This window comes from Lontra canadensis, unplaced genomic scaffold, assembly GCF_010015895.1.
Source record: "Lontra canadensis isolate GAN:19392208 unplaced genomic scaffold, GSC_riverotter_1.0 scaffold79, whole genome shotgun sequence".
Lineage (NCBI taxonomy): Eukaryota > Metazoa > Chordata > Mammalia > Carnivora > Mustelidae > Lontra > Lontra canadensis.
Genome location: NW_022631073.1, coordinates 7,483,071 through 7,489,566, shown reverse-complemented (window position 1 = coordinate 7,489,566; position 6,496 = coordinate 7,483,071). Strand labels below are relative to the sequence as shown.

The following is a 6,496-nucleotide window of genomic DNA, read 5'->3' as shown; positions in this document are numbered from 1 at the left end:
CTTGGGGTTTGACACATGACAGCAAAGAGGCCATGGTAAGCCTTGCTTTTTGCACCTGTAAAATGGGACTGATTACAATTCATCACAAAACCATTGCGATGTGCCAATGCCGAGAAGGACCAGTCATGGGAACTGGTTTACAATGAGCCCTCCTTATTAGCTGCCAGCATTATTTTGCTTTTCTAAGATCATGGTTTTTAATAGCTGCCACTTATAAGGATAAGGAGCTGATACTTCTCCCAACAAGGGTGTGGTCACAGCTCATGTGCTGACAACCTCCCAGAGGCTTGGAAAGAGCTCTCCTCCCACCACCACAGGCCCCACCAGAAGTCTGCTGCCACTGTGTTCTAATGAGTAGAGAAGCATGTGGTCTAAGAGAGACAGGGCAGAGAGGGGAGCTGCCCATACAGGTCACCTCAACCCAAGGCTGGTGGGAAGAACAAATTCAGGTCCCCATGTGAATAATGCACCGATTTCCACATATAACCTGAGGCAACCAAAGCCTCCTTGCCCCAATCCCCAGAGGAAAAGCGAGACTCCATGGGTGACCTTCTTCTGGAACCATCCCAGCCACAGCCTTTTCCTCCATACCCCCGGAGCAATGTGTAGAGCAGGTGGGAACCAGGGACAGGAACAGGATGCTGGGTCAGAGGGACAGAGGCTGGACAAGCTCCAATCCCAGTTGCTCATAAGACACCTTCCCAAATGCACATGTGAGTCCTGGTACAGATGAGAGAAAGGAAGTCAGGACATTTCTTTAGCAAAGAGAAACATTGTGGCACCCTCTAGCATTCCATTCGTACTCAGATGGCAATGTCCTTGAACAAAGGTTAGCAGACCACCTTCTCCCACTCTGCTATAGGGACAAAAATCAGGCTTCATCCCCAGCCAGGGATGCAGCAGTCCAGCAAATCACAACTTTCCTCAAGAAGTCCCCCAGGCAGCCACATGGCCTCCCAGAGTATAGAACCAGAGAGGAGAAAGGTTGGTAGCATGTCAGAAGGCGTGGGTTTCAATCTGGGCTCCTGGGAGCAGTAACTCGGAGCAACTTTCTGCAAATGTGAAATTTCTGCGATAGCTCTTGTTTGATCTTCTGGGTTCCTGCTGACTTTATGTTTAATTCATCATATCTTAGTTTGTTTTAGTAAAATGCTGTTTTAAACTAGTTACCATCTGCTAGACTGACGCATCCGGTAAACTGATGCTCTAGAAAGTTGACTGGGAAGTCAGCCCCTCAGTGCTGCCAGCAAAGCCTGCTCCTGGCCGTGAGAGGTGGAATGCTCACACACCTCCCAGCAGGCAGGTACCAGGGCTCCTCCAAGCCCAGGTGGATCTGGGATGCATTTTGGTGAAACCCTCTGAATGGCTTCTCACCCAGATTAATACGGAAACCTGGCCGCTTGGCCTGGCCTGAGGGAAGCAGCTTTGTGAGACTCATCTGAACACAGAGTGAGGGGACGATCAAGTCCAGCCACCATTCTCCAAAAAAAGAAACTGAGGTCTGCCAGAACTATGCCATTTCTGCCTCCCCATGGTGATCCCATTAAGCGTGAGTCACAGCCTCACTGGGAGCCCAAGAGGGGCTGGTCTTGTATGAGGTGACAGGAAAGGGGGGCTGGCCTCAGATTGTGAGGAGGACTCCCCCGTCCACGTGCCAGGTGGTGACAAAAGCCCCCTTCTGGGGAGAAGTCCCAGGGGGCTCAGTTTCCCAGAATATCTGCCTGCATACACCTGTCTCTTGCCCCTCAAGAGCTTAGATCCAGGAGCCAGATGAGCCTGGATTCAGATGCCAGCACATGGTCATTGGCTTGGCCAGGGGGATCTCTGGGAGGAGCCCTGGGAAATGACCAGCTCCCTGGATCGGACCCTGTAGCCCCACTAGGTAAGCACCTCAGAGACCCGCAGGCAGCCCACTTGTCATCAAAGGGGGGGTCTTCTCTGCAACAAGAGGAAATCGTAACCTCTAAGAAGCTGCTACCAGATCTCCTTTTGTGGAACCCCATCAAGACAGCCATGTGTAGCCTCATAAGCAGTGGGGCCAGCACCCCTCCCGCTAGGGCAGGGACTTAGGCAGACAGTCACGCATGGGCCCATGAGCAGGAGGCTCACCTTTGGCTTACTAGGGCAAGAGTCGATCCCATGGGGCCTGCCAAGAAGCCGGGGTTGGCAGGGACCTCAGGATCATTCAGGTCAATATCACTATTACACTTGGACGTTAAGATGTCATGTTTATTAATTTGTCCTAAATCAATACAAACCTGTCTTGGAACACTCACTCGAGAGGAGAGGAAGTGATCCAATGTGTTGGGTGGTCAAACAAGACCTCTAGGAAATTCACAGAGGGGGTCTTGGGTCTTCGGGCCACAGCAGCCCTTCTTGGGGCCTGTGGCCAGTCCCTGTGGTTGTGTGAAGGTGGAGACATGCCATGGAGACACGCCGTGCCTGAGCATGGGGTCCCTGGACATCCGTGATGCAGCTCTGAGATCCTTCCCCCACCATGGCTTCCCCAGGAGATGTGTGAGAAGGGGAACAGGTTTCTGCTATTTATAAACCCTGACCCAGGTGGGTACATGTCTACCTTCAGAACCCCACCACTGTGGGACACCCAGTCCCAAACGCCGCTCCTGACTTTCTGGCTTTCAAAACACATACCCGGGTTCTGTTTCTGTTTCTCTGTGTCCAGCATCTTCTACTCCGGGCCCTGCGGCCCAAAAGCTGTTTACAAACCCCTGCTTGGCTGCCTTATAGATCTGGAGGCAGGAAAACCCAGGACTGAGGAGGAAGCGCCATCTCAATCATTAGCCTGGCACATACATGCATGGAGAAAGTTCTAGAAGGATATACGCTGAACAGGGGTGGGGCCAGGGAGGCTACAGGGCATTCTCTATTAGTACCTTGAAAATACTTTTGTGTACTTTAAACGGTTTATTAGTAGTCATCATGTATTACTCTCATTCAGTTTTCATAAAGAAAGAAAATGAATGGCGCTGTTTCTTACCAAAAGGAGCCCAAGGTCATCAGACAGAGGCCAAGGGATCAGGTGTGTTCTCCCCTGCAGGTGGGAGAATGGAGACGTGGTGACCATGGTCTGATGGTCCAGGGCTCCCGGCTGAGCCACTTGGCAGATAGAGATGCGGGCAGGCTGCAGCGGTTCTCAGAGCTTTGCTTTCTTCCTCTGCAGGGTAGAAAGTAATTGTCTCTGCCTCCAGGTTGCCATGGAGATGAGTGGGCCTCTGCATGTATCATGCTTGGTGCAACACGGTGGGCTTATCACCATCATCTTCATCATCATCGAGGTGGATCCTGTCCCCAGATTCCTCAGAGACCACCGTCTGCTCCGGGGTTGCCCCCAAATAACTCCGAGATCTCGACAGGCTTCTCATCCTCTTTGTCTCCGTTCCCTATCCCCCACCAAGGGCTGTATTTATGATTGCAAGGTCCCTTGTTCAACACAAAAATGTGGGATGTTTGTGCAAAAAACAGGAGGAAAGTGCCATTAAAATTGCTAAAATACCAAACATGTTTCTTTCTTCCACGATACCCTCCATCTCCACTTGTCATGGTGTTTTTATTTGCTACTTAATGCCATTCTAACTACACCATTCAACACTGCATTGTGCAGTGACAGTTTTAAATGCAAATATAAGACCATTTAACTCATATGTGGAATCATCAAAATCACACACTCTGTATTTTGCAGTTTGTACGCAAAAGTATTTTCATCCTTTCCAGAGCAGTAGAAACACGGCACTAACTCAACATTTTTTATGTCGCTCCTTGACATTCCACCCACATGCTGTGCCTTTGCCCTCCTGCTGAGTGAGGAGGCACTGGAGGAAAGAGAACCCTGGGTGCCTGTGTGTCTACTCCCTTCTGTGCCCTCACTTTCCCAGTAAGCGACTGGCTGACACATGGAAGTAACCTGAGTAAGAATAAGACAGTGTTTCTCAGTCATTCATGTTCCCTAGAACCTTACCCTTCTTTCTGCATTCCAAGCAAGTTCTGGTTCAAATGCAAAGTGTGGACTTTGGAGGCATCCATGCCCTTGCTCAGGTGTCCTCGAATGTAACACACACATATTGTACTCACTCTGAGTCTCGCAGAGCTCCTGTACCTCTGGGGACCCACTGGAGTTTTGTGTTCACGGAGCTTCGAGAACACTGTATGCAGGTAGGACAGCAAGGAACAATTGATACATGAGTCAATGGACCTCTTCCACTCCTGCATGGGCTCCAAGATCCCATCAGAGTTCACTTGGAAAACACAAGCTCAAAGACAAGATTATTAAAATTTCAAGATGGCAGCAGAAGAGTGTTAAGTCAAGCTCGGGCCCTTCTGAGCCCACCTCTACTGTAAAATGGACACAATGTGCCCCTGGCTTGCCTACCTAGGGAATTGGCAGGGAACGGTGGGGAGGGGGTACCACGTGCAAGCAAGGTGCTCTAAATGCTAGTGAGCCATAACTCCCAGGAGAGAACAGGCCTGCACCCTGAGTGCAGCAGGCACCAGACAGAACAGCCAGTGGGGCTGGGCCAGCAGGGAGCTGACCTGATTCCAGATGAGCTGGAGTGACACAAAATCCATTTCTGTTCAGGGTCAGAACTACGCTCAATAAGCCAGCAAGCTCAGGGTCACACGTTTCTCTGCATAGCCATGAGGCTCTAAAATGGACACCTGGGTCTGCCATCCAGCTCTGTAGGATGGGGTGGTCAAGGCCAGCTAGGCTGCTCAGAGCTTCTGCCCACAGAAGGTGGGTTTTGCCAAGTGTGCTAGGACAACCGGCTGTCCCATGTCTGCAGATCTTGGAACTGGCAGTCAACGATGGTTGTCTTGGGTGACAGCTTTTCTACTCTGCTGTTCTTTCCTTGGTCACCCATTTCCTGTGAATAAGCCCATCCCCACCCATCAGGGCTCAGCCAAGGTGTGAGGGCACAGAGGAAAGCCTTTCCCCGTGTCCGCTGAAGGTGCTGGCATTAGTCACACTCCTGTCTCAGAAGGTGATTCACACTATCCTCTTCTCACCAGGAAGCAGACAGGCCCTGTGGACACAGGAACAGGGAGGAACTTGGGTCACATGGCACAGGGAGTCTGGGCTGTTCTGTGGCTCTGTCCAGCTTACCTGGCAAGACAGAAAGAGAACCAGACTGAGAGCCAGGGGGTCCCAGTTTCTCCACCCACAGCCATGGGACCTGGGTCTGTCGGTGACACAGAGGAAAGCCACGTAACACTTGGTATATTTTCTCCACTGTAAGCTGGGCCACAGGGCATTGCACAAATCCTCACAGCTACTTGAGAGGGGGCGGCCCAATCCTACTTCATGTGGACACACCTGAGGCTTAGAAAAATCATGTAACAAGAATGTTCCCGTCCCAGCTTTATACATGAGGAAACTGGCTTGAGGTCACTCAGCAGAGGTGAGGTCATGCCCAAGTCTGGGCAGCACCCAAGTCCATGCTCCAACTCAGATGTAAGTGCCAGGAACAAATGAGCTCACAGATGTGACGGGGCATCGTAACCTTTACTGCAGGACGAGGCGGGCGACTGCTGTTCATTTAAACATGGAGGGTGTCTTGCAGGCCACTGTCATGAAGAAAGGGACAGTGTTGTGTGAGAGTCCAGCCTGTCCACCACCTCCAGTGCCCCTCAGAGCCCGGCCCAGACTGAGACATGAGAGACATTCAATCAGCATGATGAAGGAATGAATGAATGAATGAGCAAGCAGAGACCCAGACTCCGTGCTCTCCTTCTTCCTTCCCAGCCCCCAAGGGGGCAGTGCTTGGACTGCACTCCTACCTCTCCCCTTATTTCTGGAGGTTGGTTGTTCCTCGTATTCTTCCCATGCCTCACTCTAGCCTCTCCATATGCAGGAGACATCCCCCAATCCCAGCGCAGCTCTCTCCGATCCCAGCATGCACGTCTCCATTTCTGTGATGACCCTTCTGCCAACTTCATGCCTCCCTCTCCCTCCACCCTGCAAGTATTCTTCGTCCTCCCATCCCCACATTCTCAAGGTCCATGTTCTTGTCACTCACAATGCTGTACCCTTGGCTTCACAAGCGTCTTAATTCCAGCTCAGGCATTATACCCCCAGCTCCTCATCTGATGAACCCTCCCTATATCAGAGGGAGGTGGGGTGTGGATGAGTGCTGGGCAGCTGGGGCCCCCTGGCCTGACCACTCCTGGCCTATTCACACCAAAGTAAAAGCAAGTGGTCAACACTCTAGGAGCTCTCAGGGCCACTCCCACTCTGAGGAGAAGATTCTGGGGGAAATGCCAGCATTGACTGGAAATTCTAGGTGGGGGGTGGATATATATATATGAAGAAAATATATAAATTATATGAATAATAGATTCACATTCCCAAGTCCTAAAGGAATATATACATATTCAGATATTCAGATTGGTGGAACCAACTGTCCAAGCAGAAATCCCAGCAAAATGAAGCTGCCTTCATGAATCTCACTAAGTGCAAATGTGCATCACCCTCATTCTCCTT

The 6,496-nt window shown here is 51.0% G+C and overlaps 1 long non-coding RNA gene across 2 annotated transcripts; it reads right to left on the bottom strand.

The window, feature by feature from the left end:
• Positions 1-678: 678 nt before the first annotated feature.
• On the bottom strand, positions 679-4,773 carry LOC116881963. Of its 2 annotated transcripts, XR_004385530.1 has the most exons (4): positions 4,549-4,773; positions 4,090-4,160; positions 2,999-3,233; positions 679-720 (listed from the first exon to the last, which is right to left on the bottom strand). It is a non-coding gene; the product is annotated as an uncharacterized LOC116881963 (long non-coding RNA). The 2 variants fall into 2 exon arrangements; XR_004385529.1 differs by lacking the exon at positions 4,549-4,773 and having other exon boundaries at positions 4,090-4,338.
• Positions 4,774-6,496: the final 1,723 nt, after the last annotated feature.